Source organism: Hyperolius riggenbachi, chromosome 5 (genome assembly GCF_040937935.1).
Source record: "Hyperolius riggenbachi isolate aHypRig1 chromosome 5, aHypRig1.pri, whole genome shotgun sequence".
In the NCBI taxonomy this organism is placed as follows: domain Eukaryota; kingdom Metazoa; phylum Chordata; class Amphibia; order Anura; family Hyperoliidae; genus Hyperolius; species Hyperolius riggenbachi.
In genome coordinates this window covers 270,311,587-270,333,726 of record NC_090650.1, presented here as the reverse complement: position 1 = coordinate 270,333,726, position 22,140 = coordinate 270,311,587, and positions in this window count along the sequence as shown.

Sequence of the window (22,140 nt, the reverse complement as noted above, 5' to 3'; positions counted from 1 at the left end):
GTCCCCTGCGTGCGTGCCGCTTGCTTAATTCAAATGCAGCGCTTCAGTCTCCAATGTCGGGGAGATAGCGAAGGCGTGGTGGGGCCAGTCACATGACCACAGCCGCATGTGACGCATTTCACCCGTCATCAGGTTTCATCAGACGCATTCCAAAGAGCAGCCTGCCATTAATAATTTTCATCCCTTACATAAGTTGTTTAACAGGATTCTTTTAAGGTGAGAAATTCTATAAAAATCTATGACAACTGTTCTTCTACAATATGGTACATAACAGATGACTGATAAGAAACTCAAGTGTTTTACAAAAAGCAACACAGCAAAGGAAGAAGGCTAAAATGAATGTAAAATATATAGACCACATACAGTATGTTATGCTTAATGCACTCTGTGCTGCCAGCTTTATCCATGTCTAATCAATGAAGGAAAGTATACCAGCCAGCCTAAATCTAGTCCAGTATTTCTGTATCGCTAAAGCCTCATACACATGTACTAGGCATGTCTCCCGGTGGGACCCGATTCCTCAGGTGACATTGCAGGGCTGAGGCTGGACAGACACATGCTCTGGTGCTTTGTGTGTATGGGTGGGGGCCGGGGGGTGGAGGGCCGATGGAGCGGGTTTGGCATGACACAAGAGCCATGTGAGTGGGCAGAACAATTCTCGTGGCCACTGCTCAGAAAAGTGATCCCCCAGATGGCTCACTGACCGAGCAGCCAAAGGGGGTCAGGGGCTGCGGTACACACATTGCATTCTAGGCAGAGGAGCTCCTTATCAGCCACCTTGGCGAAGATTCCTATAGCCCAGAGGTTCCCAACCGGTGTGCCGCGACACATTCATGTGTCGCGGCAGCACCAGCTATGTGTCGCCGCTCTCTGCTCCCCCTTCTCGTCTCCCCCGCAGATCGCCCTTCTCAGGGCTACAAGAAAATGGCCGCCGGCGTTCACATTTGCAGACATGCGGCGGCCATTTTCTTGTAGATCTGCACTAACTACAGGCAGAGGGCGGAGGCAGCGCATTGAGGACGGAGCCACGGTGCGAATGAGCGGCTCAGGGAAAAGAAGGGGCGGAGTGGTGGCTATGGAGGGGTGAGTTAGGGCGGGGATCCCCAACCTGCCTGTGGTCCGCGGGACGCTCCCAGTTGGGCCACAGGACTGTCCTCTTCCCTTCCTGGGGCACTATACTGGGGCACTATACTGGCTATCCTGGGGCACTATACTGGGGCACTGTACTGGCTATACTGGGGCACTATACTAGCTATCCTGGGGCACTATACTGGCTATACTGGGGCACTATACTAGCTATCCTGGGGCACTATACTAGCTATCCTGGGGCAATATACTGGCTATACTGGGGCACTATACTAGCTATCCTGGGGCACTATACTGGCTATCCTGGGGCACTATACTGGCTATCCTGGGGCACTATACTGGATATCCTGGGGCACTATACTGGCTATACTGGGGCACTATACTGGGGCACTATTCTGGCTATACTCTATTCTGGCGATACTGGGGCACTATTCTGGCTATACTGGGGCACTAATCTGGCTATACTGGGGCACTATACTAGCTATACTGGGGCACTGCAGCATCAGCAGATTGTTTCTGAGCCCCTCATTGTGCCTGCAGCATCAGCAGATTGTTACTGAGCCCCTCATTGTACCTGCAGCATCAGCAGATTGTTACTGAGCCCCTCATTGTGCCTGCAGCATCAGTAGATTGTCACTGAGCCCCTCATTGTGCCTGCAGCATCAGTAGTTTGTCACTGAGCCCCTCATTGTACCTGCAGCACCAGCAGATTGTTACTGAGCCCCTCATTGTGCCTGCAGCATCAGCATATTGTCACTGAGCCCCTCATTGTGCCTGCAGCACCAGCAGATTGTCACTGAGCCCCTTATTGTGCCTGCAGCATCAGCAGATTGTCACTGAGCCCCTCATTGTGCCTGCAGCATCAGCACATTGTTACTGAGCCCCTCATTGTGCCTGCAGCATCAGCAGATTGTCACTGAGCCCCTCATTGTGCCTGCAGCACCAGCAGATTGTTACTGAGCCCCTCATTGTGCCTGCAGCATCAGCAGATTGTCACTGAGCCCCTCATTGTGCCTGCAGCATCAGCAGATTGTTACTGAGCCCCTCATTGTGCCTGCAGCATCAGTAGATTGTCACTGAGCCCCTCATTGTGCCTGCAGCATCAGCAGATTGTCACTGAGCCACACATTGTGCCTGCAGCATCAGCAGATTGTCACTGAGCCCCTCATTGTGCCTGTAGCACCAGCAGATTGTCCCTGAGCCCCTCATTGTGCCTGCAACACCAGCAGATTGTCACTAAGCCCCTCATTGTGCCTGCAGCATCAGCATATTGTCACTGAGCACTTTATTGTGCCTGCAGCATCAGCACATTGTTACTGAGCCCCTCATTGTACCAGCAGCATCAGCAGATTGTTACTGAGCCCCTCATTGTGCCTGCAGCATCAGCACATTGTTACTGAACCCCTCATTGTGCCTGCAGTATCAGCAGATTGTTACTGAGCCCCTCATTGTGCCTGCAGCATCAGCACATTGTTACTGAGCCCCTCATTGTGCCTGCAGCATCAGCACATTGTTACTGAGCCCCTCATTGTGCCTGCTGCATCAGCACATTGTTACTGAGCCCCTCATTGTGCCTACAGTATCAGCAGATTGTTACTGAGCCCCTCATTGTGCCTGCAGCATCCGCAGATTGCTACTGAGCCCCTCATTGTGCCTGCAGTATCAGCAGATTGTTACTGAGCCCCTCATTGTGCCTGCAGCATCATCAGATTGTTACTGAGCCCCTCTTTTCTATCATACAGGACGTGTCATGTATATCTGAATGTTTGGCATGATGTGACGTGTCCCGGATATCTGAATGTTTGTCGTGATGTGTCACGACCTGGAAAAGGTTGGGAACCACAGCTATAGCCTGTGTACGGGGCTTTATCGGAGATGTTTGCATGTTACAGCTATCAAAAATGTGTGTAAAATTGAGGTACATTTCAGTTGATTTATAAACTTAGAGAGAAAATCATACCAGTCGCACATTTATTTGTGTATTAAATAAATGAATACAATTTTTGGAGCATTTAATAAAAAACAACAAAAATGTTAAAAAACGAGCCGGCTTGAGATTCTTCACAGGGTCATCCAGGGTCCTGTTCTTACTAAAGTACAGAAGTGCTAACCTAGATGGATGAAATCCAGGTCATAAAAAAACAGATTGTACAGAACACTTTCTGAATGACGCTAGCAGATATTACATTTTGTATCACCCATTGAAGAAATTAGAAATGTACGTGCGTGTGTGTAATCATCATTTATGTTGTGTACTGTAATCATGGAGTAGTGGACAGTAGTATATTTTCAGTCTAGACTGCCATCGCAGAACACAGGAAAGCATCAAACCAGAGTTTAGAAGGATTTAGTGATATACAGAGTAAATAATATAATAGTGACACCAACATGCCATAGGCACGACTACTACATTTTATTATTATTACTACTATTCTTATTGATTTATATACTGTAGCAACATCATCTTCTGTGGCGCTATTAAGGAGAAGAAACATCATGGGTACATAAAAATACACAGGTCCAAATATGTAATGTGCTCACCACACCAAGACACAAGGACCCAATTGATGGACTGATGTCCACTGTGCAACTATGTGGAGCTCCAGCAGTTTGGGCAAGTAGAAAATCTAGATAAAAACAAGAGCGCTAAATCAGGGGTGTAACTAGAAATCACTGGGCCCCCTGCAAAAATTTGGACCCCCCCACCGGGCCTGCTCAGGGCCGTTTTGGGGGGAAGTAGGGGTCGCAGCATGAGAGGATTGTCACTTCCCCCCCTCACCTCGGGCTCTCCCCTCAGTGCTCCCCCCTCCAGCTTTAATAGGTGGCAGCAGCGGTGGGCAGGAACACAGGCCTACCTCCATGTGTTCCACCGATCTCTAAGTGCCACACGCTACTTCCTGATCAACAGGAAGTAGTGTCAGATGCTTAGAGAGAGGAATGCATGGAGGTATGTCTGTGTTCCTGCCCACTGCTGCTGACACCTATTAATGCTGGAGGGGAGAGCTCGAGGTGAGGGAGAGGGGGGGAACCCCTGCCGATGTAGGTGGCCAATGCTCTTCCCTCATGCTCCGACTCCTCCTTCCCCCAAAACGGCCCTGGACAGGCCCCAGAGAGGCCGGGCCCCCCACGGCTGCATGGCTTGCAGCCCCTATTGTTATGCCACTGTGCTAAATAGTGCATTAAATCAGATTTATTCAAATGATATAGTAAAGTCACTTACAGGATATAAGCTAAAAATGTCCATATCACATAAGTCAGGAGCAGGTTCCCTCTTCCGGCTGTGTCTGACGGTCTCCTCTCAGCACCATGGCCAGCAGCGTGGGACACGACGGGAGCAGAGGTAACCTGGATAAGCAGAAATTGCTGCGGAATGTATGAGGGAGCACTTGGGTGGATGGAATGGCGCACATACAAGGTCCAGGACCCGCCCATCCCTGTCATTCTCTTCCATCTTTTGCACATCTGGACACCCACAATGCTGGCCACAGCGTTGAGGGGTACCGGACACAGCTGGAGGGGGATCCTGCTGCTGACTTATGTGATATGCACATTTGTAACTACTATCCTGTCAATTACTTTCCTATAGCTCTTGTCTTTATCTACATAAAAATACCCACACCGGTACATTCATAAAGCGTTTGTAAATGAAATGAATGTCACAGTGACTAATACTTTGGGGTGTATTCACAAGACTACCGTAAATTTGACGTGCACAGAGGCACAGAGAGTGAATGGCAATATTACTGGTACTTCTGTAAGTAAGCAAGTGGATTACCTATTGCAGGGCAGTTACAGTTCACAGAAAAGCAAGCATGATATTTAATTCTGAAATCCATTCCCAAATGCCAAGGTAAAATAGAATGGAAATATTGAATGCTCAGACCTGTTGAGTCCATGACCATTTCTTTGTGCATAATTTGATTCATGAAGCAGTTAGTGAATGAATACACTTAGTTATGTAGGTTGATTCCGGGCAAGCAACAGTACAAGCATTTTCCCTCCACAGGTTTACCATGAACTTTATGGACCATTCAGTAAGGTCTGATTATGTCCATGGGGAAGTCCAACACATAGTGATTTGGGTACTTGGGAGGGCATATGCATATAAAAGGCTACATGGATCTGATCTGGGCTACAGAGGTGGTAAAGCTTTGAGTAGTGCTTAAGGGTTGTGGTAAGTACATGCCTAGCTCTTTTGAAGATGGTGGCAACAGCATGATTATATATCTCCTGATTATATAGATTTTAATCACCACAATAAAATTTGCCACAAACATTGCGTCATGGGTATGGACCTTTAGGCTCACTGATTAGTTCAGGGACCCCATGACCCCTTGCACCAATCATTGCCTTGGGAGACACGAAAACTTTTTTTTTTTACCATTTTTTATTTTGAACACTAGCAGTAACAGTGTTCATTGAGGGACTGGGAGGACACTCATTAGCCAATAAGTGGTGCAGTACAGGGGTCATGTACACGTGAATGTGCACCCAAGCAATACAGGATTTATTGTACTTCCTTTGCACAGTTTACAATGATCACTGTTACTTGTTGTAACAGTAATCATAACAGTAATCATTGCGGCTTATTGGGACACCAATGGGGCAGAGGGACCACATGGTCCCTTGGACTGATTGGTGCTGCAGTGGGCACGCACGCACATAGGAGAGAGCGTGATTGTGGGTGAGGGTGGAGGGGAATTCTCTTGGACACAGTTCCTACATCAAAGTGGCATGAGAAACTGCTTTTATGGCTGTAGGAGCTTCATTCTGGCAGAATAAGTGGTTAAAGAGAAGGTGAAAAATTCTCTCCTATCAGAAAACTCAGGAGAAAATCTTAATTTCATATGGGCCATGATGTGCACACAGTGCAGATGAGAAATCGCAGATATGGGATTCAGGTCATAGACACTTAATTCAAATGTAACCCTCTGTAGGAAGCTTTCAGGTTAGCAGGCAACATCACAACAGTGCTGTGTATGCACAGGTAAATGGGAGAGCTGGCAGGCTTTCTGGTAATGCTGTGTATTGCAGACAAACTGAAAGGCATTCTGGTAAACTATGTGCTCATGTAACGTAATATCAAAGCGCTATAGCTGATACAAATTTAAAAACTGTATAAAAAGTCCCAGCGGAGTGCGCTACCACAAGGTCCGGCAAGACCTAAATACTTATACACAATCGCTTAAGCGCACATTATTTTTCTTATAAAAGTCCATATATACATCATTCAGGTGATGGTGGCATAAGAGATCAAGAAATTGCATATGAGAACAGCATTGAGAACTCCTGAATGATGTTTATGTGGACTTTTATAAGAAAAAGGATGTGCGCTTAAGCGATTGTGTAAAACTATGTGCTCAAGACTATGAAAACAGAGTCTGTGTACATCAATGGAAGAGAGCAGAAGGAGTCTGGCACTATAGTTTTAATTTCAGCATAAAAAAGCAGTGCAAAAAAGTATCAAAAGTGCATGAATGGCATAACATGCAAAAAACTTACATGCAGCATAACATTGATACAAAGAGTTCTTGCTAGTGCTAAAGTGCTGTACCTGGGTGTCGGGAGGTGGCAGGTGTGGGCGCCAATGTGGTGCACGGCCTTATGACCGTTTCGCAGGGCAAAACGCCTGGCTTCTTCTGAGGTTAGTGCACGAAGTGACCGGAACAAGAGCGGTGTTAAGTACGCATTGTATGCGCACTTCCGTTCCGCTGTAAAGATCCGCCCCCTCCATAACAATTGGTCTGAGCAGATGCCACGTAAAGGAGGATGAAGGTAGGTGTGGCTGACTCTAAGGATCACAGGCGCACGTCATTGGTGACGTGCGGCCAAGTTGCCCAAGGCCACACCTCCCTCCTCCGAACAGCTGAAAGCTTGTTGGACGCTACAAGTAAGGAAGCGGCATGTTGTCATGGTGAGCGGGATTCCCCTGCCCCACATATACAGAGGGAAGGGGAGGCCCATCCAACCATCAGGCAGCCTAAGAGAGAGGCAAGAAATTGGTTCATCTATTGGCAGATCTGATGATCCTTAAAAAGGGAGATGCAATGAAAGATTTGATGAGTTGCAGATTAAAAATGAACGACTAGCAATTAAGTTTAATAATTCAAATATTATTAAAAAGCCCCTAAGAGGAAGAAAACAATCAGATTCCTCTAATATTAGGGGGCACAGTAATAGCTTGAAAACAAAAAACCAAAAAAACTGGTTCAAAAATGTGCCAAAATAAGAACCAAAGGGGCAACAAAGGGTGGCAAGAGTGGAGGAACACGAGTTCAAGGTTCAAGAAAGCAAGCAAGATCCACATAGTCGTTGAGACCCAAAGCACCCATTGCATTGGTGCGCAAAATCCAGTGCGCTTCTTGTCTGAGCAGGAGTTTTTTCCTATCACCCCCTCTCCGAGGGGTAATACATGTGTCAATAATTGCAAAAGATAGCAAATCAGGGTTGTTTTGGTGGGCAGCTGCCATATGTTCAACTATCCTCGGGCATCCTTTGCCCTTGGGTAGCAGGCGTACATGTTCTAGGATGCGTTCCTTAGCAATTCTCGTGGTTTTGCCAATATAAAACCGTTGGCAAGGGCACCATAGAGCATAAACAACAAAACTCGTTCTGCAGGTAGCAAAAAAGGAAATATTGCGTGGAATTGGGCCTAGTTGGAAAAATCTGCCAGTTTTCATGAGGTGACAGGCTTTACAGAAGCCACATCGATAATTCCCTGTAGAAGAGAACCCGCTCAGCCAAGTACGCTGTGAATTTGTGCGAAAATCGCTGTGCACCAAGGCGTCACCAATTGTCGGTGCTCTTTTGAAAGCCACCAAAGGTTGAGGTGGTAGGTTGGCTTTTAATACTGGATCCTCAAGTAAGAGTGACCAGTTTTTACTGAAGGCCCATTTTATTTGTTTGGCCATAGGGGAGTAGTCAAAAGAGAAGACTCCTGACCCTTTTGTAGATTTAGTAGGGGCTCTTCTTCTCACCAACTCTGACCTTTCCCTCATTGTGGCTTTTCTGATGGCTAGATCGAGATTTTTCTCTTTATACCCTCGAGCCAAAAGCTGCTGTTTAAGATCCCCTGCCAGGGCCACAAAGTCCTGTAGCTCTGTGTTATTCCTGCGCAATCGCAGAAATTGGCCGTAGGGGAGAGACTCAGTGACATGTTTGGGATGATAACTGCTCGAGTGTAAGATAGTATTTGAGGCCGTGGGTTTACGGTAGCCTTTAGTTAAAATTCCCTCATGTGTAACAGCCAACTCAAGGTCAAGAAAGTAAATACTTTCACCTGACCATTCCATAGTGAACTGCATGTTTACATCATTATGGTTAAGATACTCCAAAAACGACCCAAGGAGAGAGACATCTCCCAACCAGAAGGCCAGGACATTGTCCACATACCTGGACCATATTCTCAGGGCTGGACGAAAAGGGTTGTTGGCAGAATGGACATAGATTTCTTCCCATGCACCCAAAAAAAGGTTAGCATAAGTGCAGGCTACTGGGGTCCCCATCGCGGTGCCCGAGACCTGCTGGTACCAAACATCACCAAAAAGGCATTATGTGTGAGAACAAACTCCAGGCACTCACACACAAAGTCATTAAAAGTAACGACTTTTTTTATTTTTTTATCTCTATCGAGGTACATCCTAATGGCACTTAGGCCATCAGGGTGTGGAATCCTGCTGTGCACAGACTGCTGACAAAGGAAAGAATATACAGTATATATAAAAATAGGCAGAAAATGGATTCTTATATCTTTTTAGAGGGAAAAAATTGATCCAATGCAATATTAATCACAAGTTCAACTGCATTGAGATATTTATGTTCTAAGTATATGTATCCTTTAAACATTAAATATGATTTTACCTGATAGCGGTCTGCTCTACAATGCCATTACAGTTTTATGTACAGTATAGTGATCTCCCTTTACACATGATAGATGTGCTGTACAGTAAAAACAAAAAAAGTGAAGTACTTTGGTGTTCAGAGATGTTCACTCCTGTTTTAGTTGGATCTACAGCATATTCTTAAGTACAAGCTTTAAAGAGATTTACGCTCTCAGAGAGATAAATGTAAGGCAGATGTTTTGTGTCCCTAAGCTCCCTCTCATTTACAATCCACCAGGATGCAATGGTACGTTGTGCTGTTGTAAACCCCCTGTCTCAGCCAGCAATGGGAGTTTGTGCTCCAGACCAGCCCACTGTCATTGGATTTCTATAAACAGCAGACTTCTCATGACTGCTAGCACACCAGCCGTTCCACTAGAACTGTGGCCTGAAGAAGTGTTTGGCATATTTGGAGAACATGCTGACAGCAGTTGCTTTTCATAAGCATTGGAAATTCCTGATCATTCTTCTATTGCTTTTTCCATTCACAGACACAGCAAGGGGTCTCTGGCAGACCATGAAATAAAGCCGCACGTGCTCTGATGGTTTCCAGAGAAAATCCTCTCCTGCACTTTGCCTAGTGTCCCGACTATGCTCAGCTCCCCCTCCGTGTCTCTTTTGTACATTGTCCTTTCTTCACAGATGATGGGGAGCTTTAAGAAATAAAAGATATGCCTTTGTGACCTTGTCAAGTATTTTTAACTTTCCGCTCTTTATAAAGCCTGTAAGCCTCGAAACCCAGATGCAAAACTCTCCAGGAACATTGGACTAAACTGCTCCAAAGTAAGTTCACTATAGGGTGAGAGACAGCAGTGTGCAGAATGTAATGCTAACTATATGCTCTGTCATCAGCAGCATCCGCCATAACAAGTCTGGGACTTTGCTTTATTAAGGCAAAACAAAAGCACAGGTGTGCTGCAACATTCAGACTACAAGCCTTTGACCTTTCTCCCCTAACTTTTCATAAATGCCTAATAGGTCTTCTTGTTATTATGTTTAGCTTGCAACCGAGGCAAGTGGATTTTCAATTAATAAGGCTGCAAGGCATCCACTGGGAAGGTCACAGGGTTGCATATTTGTCTAGGTGGGAGACATAATAATTGGCCTTTGTCACATACTTGAGACAGACAAGTGAAAAATCATTCACAGAGAAAGGTTCTTATCTGCTGTGAAGTGAGAAGCCGGAGGAAACTCCTTTTTACGGCTACTCGTTTATTCATTCACTGTGACAATCTCATTTTTCTTCAAGATGGATAGATTTGCAAAGAGCACTGAAAATAAGAGTTATATGGCGTACTACCCACAAAAGAAACAGGTTTTTACTGACTTTTTTTTAAAGGCAGTACTTGAAATCTCATAACTTTGAATAAGTAGTTTACAGGCTATAAATTAGTAGCTAGTTATTTCTTTATTTATTTCTTAATCATCACTGGCCAGAATAGCATTGACATTCTTGTTGGGGGTAATTAGCTTGATTGTCCTTGAATCAAATCCAATATAAGAAAATATATAGAGGGGATTTTCCATAGTACCGTGGGCCAATGTAACAGCAAATCAGAGGCTGAGGATAAGAAGGTACATGTAATCTGGTATGGGGAGAAACATGTGGACTTTGTATATCATATTTATGGTGACGGGCATCCTATTGGACGTCTGTGATCACCACTATGCTTTTGCATCCTAGAAGTCTAGTTATTTATATCAGTGCTGTGCTAACTGACAGAATGCATTGAAGAGCAGAAACAGTTGAGCTCTAATGCTGTGTGATGTCCTTCTTCAGCATTTGTTGGATATTGTAGAATCTGTCAGGTAGGAACTAGTACTGCACAGCTGTATTATGAAACACCCTTACTGCTTATTGCTTTGGATGGTGGGACTTTTTCCACTACATTTGCAATTGCAGCATATTAGACCGGGCACTTAGCAGCAGTTCTACCTTTCAGTATAGTACAGTACCTTTTACTGTTCAGTATTGCTTTGTGCTCTGAGGTTCAGCGGTGGATAAAGTAAGGTGGAAATGATTATGAAGTTCCATTTGTAGTTAACTATCCAGTTATAACGTAGCTCCTTTAAAGATGTTCTGCACAGGAATATTGATTGATCTTTGTAGAGCTTCTTTGGGATTCTGCAAGCTAGGGATGGTTAGAAATGCCGGTTTTGGATTCTGCGGAAATTCAGATTTCCACCAATCCCGATTACCGAGTCTGTGGGTTTCTGATTTCCATTTTCCGAGGAGCCTTTTTTTTTGGTCATTTGTTGCTTTCTCTGATTGGCCAAATACTTCCGAGTTGACTCTGCATTCTCTGATTGGTCCAATGTTTCCAAGTTCTTTGATTGGCCTAAAATTACGGAGTCGCGTTAATGCGGTATTTTATAATGTGGTATTTCTGCAGAAATCCACAATCCATTCTAGTCTATACGGTACAGAGATTAAGGGTGATAATTCATCACACAAGAAATCTTATCGCTGTATAGTTTGATTTGTTTTCTGGATGTATTATTTCATATCTGTCTATCTCTGTCGACTTTCCAAATCAGAAAGTTCAGGACACAATTTACAAATTCAAGTTGATAATCCCTAGAGATTGGTTACGAGCTTCTGAAAGCATGAATTTTCTATCATGTCATTTAGGGTTCCTCAGGCAGTGTGTAATGATCTGTGCCCGTGTCATCCTGCTGGTGGCAGCACTAGGAACTTGAGGTGGACTTCAGCTGTCTACCAGCAGGTGGCGCTCATATTGCTGGGAGCAGTGCAATTCCTCAGCTCACCAGCAGATGGAACTGTGAAAGACTCTGGTCAGTCACCTGAGCAATGTGCTGCATATTTAAGGCCGGACTTCCTAGCAGCACATTGCTAGGTCATTGTGTCTTGTTCCTGCAGTGTTGTGACTCTGGCCATCTGTCCTGTATCCTGAGCTCCTGGTATTTTGACTCCTGCTTGTTCGACTAATCTCTTGTCTTCTGATTCTGTACTTCTGATCCATTCTGATTTCCTGGTATTTGATCCTTGCTAGTCTGACGATTCTTCTGTGTGCTGATTGTGTTGAGACGTGTCTGTATATATTGTATTATTGTATATATTCTCATATTGTGTGGGTTGCTGTATATATTTGTATAGATAGATAGATAGATAGTCAGGGTTCTGGTATTTGTGGTGCACCACGCGTTGTTTGATTGTATATTGTATGTGTATGGTGATCTGCATTTGTACACTTGCATTATTGTAATAAAACACATTTATTATTCTACTCCGTTGTGCAGACGTCAGTATTTCTATTGTGATCTTCCAGTTTGTTAAACCAAAACGATTGCCATGCAGAGATCGTGGATCTGCCAGTCTGGTTCCAGTCACGACCACGATGTGCATGACCAATCGTTACAGAATGACCTAGCCCAACCATATATTGATCACAGAAATACTGCAGATTCATCTATCTGTACAAAGAGTTGGAATTTTGATGATGTGTACTACTATGTCTTGCTCGCTGAGGATAGCAAAAGTTATTCCTTCATATATTTTGCAGCTTACTCCAGAAAGCAGCTTCAGCAGTTATTGGAGTTAGTGCAAAACTATGTTAATCAGAAAATCTTGTCTGCAGAAGAGGTGCAGGACTTGCTGCAAGTCCTTCAATGGTTGCTGAAAAGTAAATTATCCAAGGATAATTTTCTTGATCCTCCATTTAGCCCATCTGATATTACTGTTTTGATTTCTATTTTGAAAAATGACAGTTCTACTCCAACAAAGACAAAAATATTATGCAAGCTTGTGTTCAATCCCTCCAATCATTAATTGATTTAAGAGTATGCAAATTTGAAAGAACCTCATTATTAATGTCTGCCTGGAAAGATATGTTAATTTCCCAATGCAAACCTTGTTCTGTGACAGCAAAGATTAAAATACAAACTGGTTCTTTGTCTGTTACAATCCAGTCCAGTCTTGATTCTGTTTCTGATGTAGTTCAGTCAAGTTCTATTAATAGACAAATACATTCTTTGCCGGTTAGGAACCAATCTCGTTTAGAACCTGTCTTTTGTGCAGCAGATATTAACTATCTAGCTGATCATTTAAAGAAGGATAGGAAAAGTTTTTTAAACCACTATTCTAAAATGGAAAATTCTTGTCTGCTGAAATATGTGCATGCTGTGAAAAGGATGAGTGGTTACAAATTGTGTCCGCAGAAAGCCGCCTCTGCCCTGATCCAAGTTTGGGAGGAAATCATGTCATTTGATGCAGATGCATGCATGCATGTGATTGAGGAGTCAAATGAGTGGAGATATTGCAGCAATCGAGTCAGTTTTGATTTTACTGCAGAAGAGATCAATGCTTATTATGGCTATTTGAAGAATGATAGGGAAGAGTTTATGTCATTCTATTCGCAACAAAATGAGGAGTTTATTAGGAATTGTATCTGTGGAGTAAGATCTCTGATGGTTAATGCCTTGTGTGAGAATGAGTCTGCCTCTGCTTTGATTGCCATCTGGCAAGAAATTCTTTCCTCTAAATTTCAATCTCATCCTCTCTCTGATAACCCTTATGTCCAGAGTTCACAACCTGCATGTCAGTTATCTGTACAAACTCCATTGCAAACTGCAGTCAGAACCACACCTTGGTCCTGGCAAAAATCATTAGAAAACAAGTCATCATCCAAAAAGAGAAAGAAATTCTTTCCTACCAACTCCATTCAGCATGTGCAGCCTCCAGCCGATTCCAGTTGTGTGCAGCCTCCAGCCGATTCCAGTCGTGTGCAGCCTCCAGCCGATTCCAGTCGTGTGCAGACTCCTTGCAGCTCCATACAAACTCCATCCAGCTCCATACAAACTCCATCCAGCTCCATACAAACTCCATCCAGCTCCATACAGACTTCATCCCGATCCGTGCAGACTTCACCCCGATCCGTGCAGACTTCAACCATGTCCATGCAGACTCCAAGTGATTTGTGTCCTCAGCAATCTCCAGTCTGTCCTGAGCAGTCCTTCGCCTTTCTTTGTGGACTCTTTCATGGACTAGGTTTGCTGACAGTGGGTCAGCCTGCCAGGCCTGCAGAGCTCCAGAATGTTTATCCTGCAGTATCCAGTCCTGCAATCCAGCCCGCAGGGTGTTGCATCCAGCCCGCAGGGTGTTGCATCCAGCCCGCAGAGTGTTGCATCCAGCCCGCAGAGTGTTGCATCCAGCCCGCAGAGTGTTGCATCCAGCCCGCAGAGTGTTGCATCCAGCCCGCAGAGTGTTGCATCCAGCCCGCAGAGTGTTGCATCCAGCCCGCGGAACTTTGCTCCTTGCCTGCGGAACTTTGCTCCCAGTCCACACAGGCTCAATTCACACAGTTTCAGTGCCAGTCTGCACAGACTGTATTGGGATCTCAGCCAACGGTCCAGCCAAGCGCTCAGCCAACGGTCCAGCCAAGCGCTCAGCCAACGGTCCAGCCAAGCGCTCAGCCAACGGTCCAGCCAAGCGCTCAGCCAACGGTCCAGCCAAGCGCTCAGCCAACGGTCCAGCCAAGCGCTCAGCCAACGGCCCAGCCAAGTGCTCAACCAAAGGTCTAGATCCATGAGGTTACACAGTCTGCTGTCCTGTCTGAAACTACTGAGCCTGCTGTCCTGTCTGAAGCCTCCCAACCTGTTAACTTGCCTAAAGTTATCCCGTCTTCTGTTTTGCCTGAGGTTGTGCAAGCTGCTGCCCAGCCTTCACAGACTTTTGTTGCTGCTGTTCCTGTAGGTGCCAAGTCTGTTGATGTTCCTGCTCCTAATGGTGCTCAGACTGATGTTCCTGATGGTGCCTTGCCTGCTATGGTTCTTGCTTCACCTGGTGGTGCCTGGTCTGCTGGACTATTTGAGGGCACCCAGTTTACCATCCAGCCTGTTGCTGCCCTGTCCGAGACAATCCAGCCTGTTGCTGCCCTGCCCGAGACTATTCAGTCTGTTGCTAATCTGCCTGCAGCACTACCTGAAGCTTTCCAGTTAACTGCTCAAATGTCACAGGACTCTGCTGTTGCTTCCAAGTCTGGCGACTCTGCTGTTGCTTCCAAGTCTGGCGACTCTGCTGTTGCTTCCAAGTCTGGCGACTCTGCTGTTGCTTCCAAGTCTGGCGACTCTGCTGTTGCTTCCAAGTCTGGCGACTCTGCTGTTGCTTCCAAGTCTAGCGACTCTGCTGTTGCTTCCAAGTCTGGCGACTCTGCTGTTGCTTCCAAGTCTGGCGACTCTGCTGTTGCTTCCAAGTCTGGCGACTCTGCTGTTGCTTCCAAGTCTGGCGACTCTGCTGTTGCTTCCAAGTCTGGCGACTCTGCTGTTGCTTCCAAGTCTGGCGACTCTGCTGCTGCTTCCAAGGTTGGTGAGTCTGCTGCCGCTTCTGAGGATATCCAGTCTGCTGCCGCTTCTGAGGATATCCAGTCTGCTGCCGCTTCTGAGGGTATCCAGTCTGCTGCCGCTTCTGAGGGTATCCAGTCTGCTGCCGCTTCTGAGGGTATCCAGTCTGCTGCCGCTTCTGAGGGTATCCAGTCTGCTGCCGCTTCTGAGGGTATCCAGTCTGCTGTTCCAGTTGTTGCTTCCAAGTCTTCGGTTCCAGTTGTTGCTTCCAAGTCTTCGGTTCCAGTTGTTGCTTCCAAGTCTTCGGTTCCAGTTGTTGCTTCCAAGTCTTCGGTTCCAGTTGTTGCTTCCAAGTCTTCGGTTCCAGTTGTTGCTTCCAAGTCTTCGGTTCCAGTTGTTGCTTCCAAGTCCGCAGTTCCAGGTGTTGCTTCCAAGTACGGTGTTCCTGCGGATCTCAAGTCTGCTCCGGCTCTTCTTGATCCTGATGGGTTCCAGTCTGTTCCTGCTCCTTCGGATCCTGATGATCTCCACGCTGCTGATGTCTCTGTTTCCCAATTTGTGTTTCTGCGTGACTCTTGCCAGTCACATCATGTCCAGGCTGTCCAGCCTCTAAAGACTTCGGTGGTCCATCCATATTTTATGTTTTTTGATTTCTCTCCCTCCCTGCCCACCCAGCCTCGGTTTTTCTATTGGGACCCAGGTGGGGCTAACTCTGGAGATCGTGTGGAGCGTTCGGAGTCCGCTCCTAAAAGAGGGGGGTACTGTAATGATCTGTGCCCGTGTCATCCTGCTGGTGGCAGCACTAGGAACTTGAGGTGGACTTCAGCTGTCTACCAGCAGGTGGCACTCATATTGCTGGGAGCAGTGCAATTCCTCAGCTCACCAGCAGATGGAACTGTGAAAGACTCTGGTCAGTCACCTGAGCAATGTGCTGCATATTTAAGGCCGGACTTCCTAGCAGCACATTGCTAGGTCATTGTGTCTTGTTCCTGCAGTGTTGTGACTCTGGCCATCTGTCCTGTATCCTGAGCTCCTGGTATTTTGACTCCTGCTTGTTCGACTAATCTCTTGTCTTCTGATTCTGTACTTCTGATCCATTCTGATTTCCTGGTATTTGATCCTTGCTAGTCTGACGATTCTTCTGTGTGCTGATTGTGTTGAGACGTGTCTGTATATATTGTATTATTGTATATATTCTCATATTGTGTGGGTTGCTGTATATATTTGTATAGATAGATAGATAGTCAGGGTTCTGGTATTTGTGGTGCACCACGCGTTGTTTGATTGTATATTGTATGTGTATGGTGATCTGCATTTGTACACTTGCATTATTGTAATAAAACACATTTATTATTCTACTCCGTTGTGCAGACGTCAGTATTTCTATTGTGATCTTCCAGTTTGTTAAACCAAAACGATTGCCATGCAGAGATCGTGGATCTGCCAGTCTGGTTCCAGTCACGACCACGATCTGCATGACCAATCGTTACACAGTGGAGGAGGAAAGGCCTCTTTCAGTAAATCACCTTTTCTCCAGAAATGCAGTTGTACAATCTTAGGTGTGCATATCTACTACATGCCGGCTCTCTGATCACACCTACATCAGAAAAACAACCAGGAGGTTTAATGGCCCAAGAGACTCTCATTTAAAGAGACTCCAACCAGTACTGCAAAGTACTTAAAGATGCATACCTTTCTGTAGCTTGTGCTCTCCTCTTGCATTTGATGCCTAAATCGCCCTTCTACACCAAATAGTTTTCGTTCGATTTCAGATTAAAAATTGTGGCTGCCACCTTGGCTATGTCATAACTTCCAGGTCACCCCTGTCTTCTCTGTTAGAGAAGTGCATCACTGAATGAAGCAGTAAGAGGAAGTGAAACGCATGGCCATTGCAAGAGGCTCCTGCAGAGGGGCCATAGCACGACTTTGTTGGAAGTCGTCTGGCCCCATGCATTTTATAGCAGCAATACCAGGGGGAGTTTGGATAAAACAAGTGGCTGGTAAGTGTGCTTACACAATAAATTGTTCATGGGTATGCTCAAAGGCATACCCATGAGAGGTACTCGGAGTCCCTTTAACCACTTGAGGACTCAGCCTTTACCCCCCCTTAAGGACCAGCGTGTTTTTGATCTGTGCTGGGTGGGCTCTGCAGCCCCCAGCACAGATCAGGTTGCATGCAGAGCGATCAGATCACCCCCCCCCCTTTTTTCCCCCTATGGGATGATGTGCAGGAGGGGTCTGATCGCTCCTGCCGGCTGGCATGTTGCAGGGGGGCACCTCAAAGCCCCCCTCCGCAGCGAAATTCCCCCCTCCCTCTCCTTCCTCTCACCCCTGGTGATCGGGGCTGCACAGGAAGCTATCCGTCCGGTGCAGCCTGTGACAGGATGTCCTCTGTCACATGGCGGTGATCCCCGGCCGCTGATTGGCCGTGGATCGCCGATCTGCCTCACGGCACTGCTGCGCAGCAGCGCCGTTCAATATAAACAAAGGAGACAAACATCTCCTGCGTTTACATTTAGTCTGCGAGCCGCAATTAGCGGCTCGCAGGCTATTCACGGAGACCCGCTCCGTGATCTAACAGGAGACGGCCGCTCGCGCGAGCGGCCTTTCCTGATTAATTAGGGAGGCACCTGGTGACGCAGATGTGCATCACTGGTCCTCCAGCTACCACTTTGCCGCCGCACGGTATGAGTGTGCAGTCAGCAAGTGGTTAAATGAGAAGGCAAACACCTCTGGTAAACACACTGTTGAATATACTGCAAGTAAGAGTAACATTTTCAGTTCTAGACAGCTTTTCCAAGCAGATCAAAGGAAAGGCAAGTTTATGAATTACAAAGATCATAGTGTATTTCCTCAGTTGCTGTTTCACAGGCAATCATTAGTGGTTCTTGAATTGGGTGATATTCAAACAAATAAAATCAAGAATGAGTCAACCAGAGCTAGACCAAATGGCAAATCCTCTGAGTGTGAAGATTCCTCAGTTCTTCTAGGTCTGAGGTACAGTGATAGCACAGCACAAACAAAAGTACTGAAATCCACTCACTATCACCCAGTCTTATAGTCACATTTTGGGAAAAGTGTCTGGTGGAGCAAGGGTTAAGTTTCTGAGGATTAGTCTGGGCCCTGGATTTACAAGTATCGTGACCCATTGGTTGCTTCATCAGGACCAGGATATTACTTCAATGAATGTTCATAAACGATGAAATTACTGTATAGGTTCTATCTCTTTTCCATACTATCCAAATCTAAAATATATTTTACTTTAATTCTCCTTTAATATGAACCTCTATATGTATGTGTACAACTTTTTTTTTGTCGTTGTTATATAATATACAGTGAAAATCAGAAATCATGTTATACTTGCCTGTGAAAATAGTTGCAAATCCACTCTACATTTTCCTTTCTCTTTAAGACCAGTTTTTTTCTGTTAGGCACAGTTGCCCACCCATTATTTGCAGTATACTCTATGTTGTTTAACTTTTAACAGATAATTTTATGTTTCATTGCATGCATTGAATTACACTCTATGCCTTAATTCAAGCATATCATTTGTTTAAATAAACTTAGAACTGCACGTTGAATTGAAAGTGAATGATCATCTTTTGTTGGTGCGGAAATTTAGTATAAATATTTATTATAAGCATGAATTTGCCTGGCTGCTTTTATTTACAATGTTTTTGTTTTAATTATTTTGTAGAGCTGGATTTTTGTTTGAAATCTTCTTCTGATACGTCTGATACTGTCATCTCCAGCCATGAAATTCTGTAGTGTCTGTAAAACTCCTAATTACAATCTTTGTATTATTTCAGATCTAAAATCACAAACACTGGTCTGCACGACAGTCAGGGGCCCCAGGTCTCTCTCACTAGCTGGGGCCCCCAAACCACCATGCGATACCATAAATTAGCATTCAGGTGGGAGGCTTCGGCCCCCGTGTAGGCACATTAGTGAGAGAGACCTGGAGCCCCCAGCTGTCGTGCGGACCAGTGTTTGTGATTTTAAATTTCTTTTTTGCAGCTTCCAGGATGCGGTTGACAGGTGAATGGTTAGGGAGGGGACCATGTGGGAGATGTGCCTACACATTGATCTACGATTGCATCCAACCGAAGCCTCCCACCTGAATGCTAATTTATGCAATTCCTGCTAGATTTGGTACAGCAGGCAAAGAGTGTATAACAGTACACCTGATTGGCTGACTGGCATCTGCTGACCAGATAAAGGCAGGAGATTGCTCTAGCTGGAAGTTAGCAATTGTGTTTGTTGCAGTTGGCATTTAGTTTAGAGGTGATGGGGGTGAGTTCCCTAGAGGTCAGAGGTCCAGGGCTTGCCCACACTTCCCTCTAGGTATTGCATGGTGGTTTGGGGGCCCCAGCTAGTGAGAGAGACCTGGGCCCCCCGGCTGTCGTGCCGACCAGTGTTTGTGATTTTAAATTTCTTTTTTGCAGCTTCCAGGATGCGACTGACAGGTGAATGGTTAGGGAGGGGACCGTGTGGGAGATGTGCCTACACATCCCTGTAAAACAATGCAGTCTATGATTGCATCCAACCGAAGCCTCCCACCTGAATGCTAATTTATGCAATTCTTGCTAGATTTGGTACAGCAAGCAAAGGGTGTATAACAGTACACCTGATTGGCTGACTGGCGTCTGCTGACCGGATAAAGGCAGGAGATTGCTCTAGCTGGAAGTTAGCAATTGTTTTTGTTGCAGTTATTTCAGATCTAGCCTGTTTTAATAAAGTGTCCAGTTTTCTGTACTTCAAGGGAAGAGTTAAATCGATTTTAACTGGGATGTTATCCTGACAACAATGACGTGCAGTTTCTGAAAACCATGTTTAAATAATTTAAGTCTAGTTGCAGCCAAATCCTTCCTGTTTGCACTAGCAAGACGTTTTGAATCAGGATGATACCATTTAGAAAGTGGGAAAGGGGTATGGCTTTGTTCAGGTTGTTCCCACAGTCTGTGTGCCAAACATAATTTTTTTCTTCACTTCCTATGGCCCTCTAGGGTTTTGATGAGAACTCTGTTACTCTTGTGTACAGGTAGTAAGCTATTCTAACACCTTTGTATGCTATACAAACTTAAATGAAAGATTTGGTAGGAGTTAAACTTTACATTCCAGCCAGAGATGAAGAACGCACAAAACACCCCATCTCAAGTTCAGTTGTATCTCTGTATCTAACTGAAGCCAAACAGTGCCAGTACAACAAGGTTCTGTACCATCTTTAGCATAATAGTATACATAGAGTTTGCAAAGTTCACATTGGATATGCCCTGGGGGAATGCTGCACGTGTCAGAAACATATGTGCAGCATGCATACACGTGGGGATTGGCTGTACATAAGGCGTACATGCAAATAGAATAAAAAGCCTGAAAATGTGAGGGCAAGCCATTAAAGAGAGCAGGTGCCACAATGGATGGGTACATGTGTAATAAAAGGGTGTTTCTGCACATGGAAAATGGAAAATAGAAATTATTTAAGCATGGAAGAAGGGGCTACATAAGTTATAGAGTCATCTGCTGTATATAGGGAAAAAGTTGAAATAGAGAATATATGAATGAGGGAGATCTCTTTATATGCAATGCAAAGGGTACATTCTATGCACTGAAGATGATCTTCCTTCCCGGATCAGAGCTGAAAGGGGTATTTAGTAGTGTATGTCTGCATTTGGGGAGGTACTAATTGCTTATACAGGTGAAATCTAGAAAGGTGGCAATCCTAGCTGCATTCATTAACCTCCTTGGCGGTCTGATTCTTTCCAGATTTTAGGGTCTAAAAGCGGTGCAATTTTTTTTTCACTCTTTCAGACCCTAAAACCTGAAAAAAATCATTCTGGCAGGGAGATCTGCAGCAAAATAAAAAAAAAATTACCTTCCTGGGCTCCAGTTTTCTCTTTGCCCACAAGATGGCGCTAATATACATATAAACGAACTTCTCTATATTTCTCTAATATAGAGAAGTTCGTTTTCAATGTTAGCCCCGCCCCCGATGACGTCACGCTGCCACCACCGCTCTGCTGCCACCACCACGGCTGCGCTGCTCCAACTGGCTGTCGGGTCCCCGGAAGAATAGCGGGGACATGGGGGATCCCGGCGGCCAGGGAAAGACCCCACACTGCCGGGGAGAGAGGCTGGAGTCCCGCTGTGCAGCGAGATCGCGCGCGGGACTCCACAACTACAGTTAAAGCTCTGCAATGCCTACCCCGACCTGAGCTCGGGATCACCGATAGCAGCTGCTTTTTTCTACCCCGAGCTCAGGTCGGAAAACCGGCAAGGAGGTTAAAAAATGGCACTGGGAAATTTGGGTGCAGGGTGAAGCCGGAAAAGTCTCACCCTGTTCCTGCAAAAGTCCCAACAGTGATGATTACTATTCCCCCTACAGGCCGCCATGAAGTAATTTCGGCTCCATCCTTTGATGGTGCCCAAATTACTGTCTGAGCGCTGTTATAGCCATTATTACCATTATGGCCTGTGGCAGCGCATGGTGCACCCAAATTTCCTTGTGCCGTTTTGCGCAGTTTCGATTCCTAACTTGAAGGAGACTTCATCATTTCTTTACCACAAATATAATGTAGATGAACTCAAGCTAAAATACTGCATCCAGTGCCTTCTTCTAGTTGGTTCTGACACTCAATAATATCAGCTAAAGATAGGTTTTACTGGGTTTTTGAAGACTGTAGCACTGCACAAAAGGAACAAAAATACTTAGAGATTCTGCACCATGAAATCTCTGGCTACAACTGGAACCTTCTGGGAATCGTGGGAGTTTATGGATGGCTAAGTTACAAGATGGATTGTACTCACTATGAAAGTCCTGTGTAGCTGACCTTGGTTTTGGAGTCCTGCATGAGAAGCTGATAACCCACACAAACAA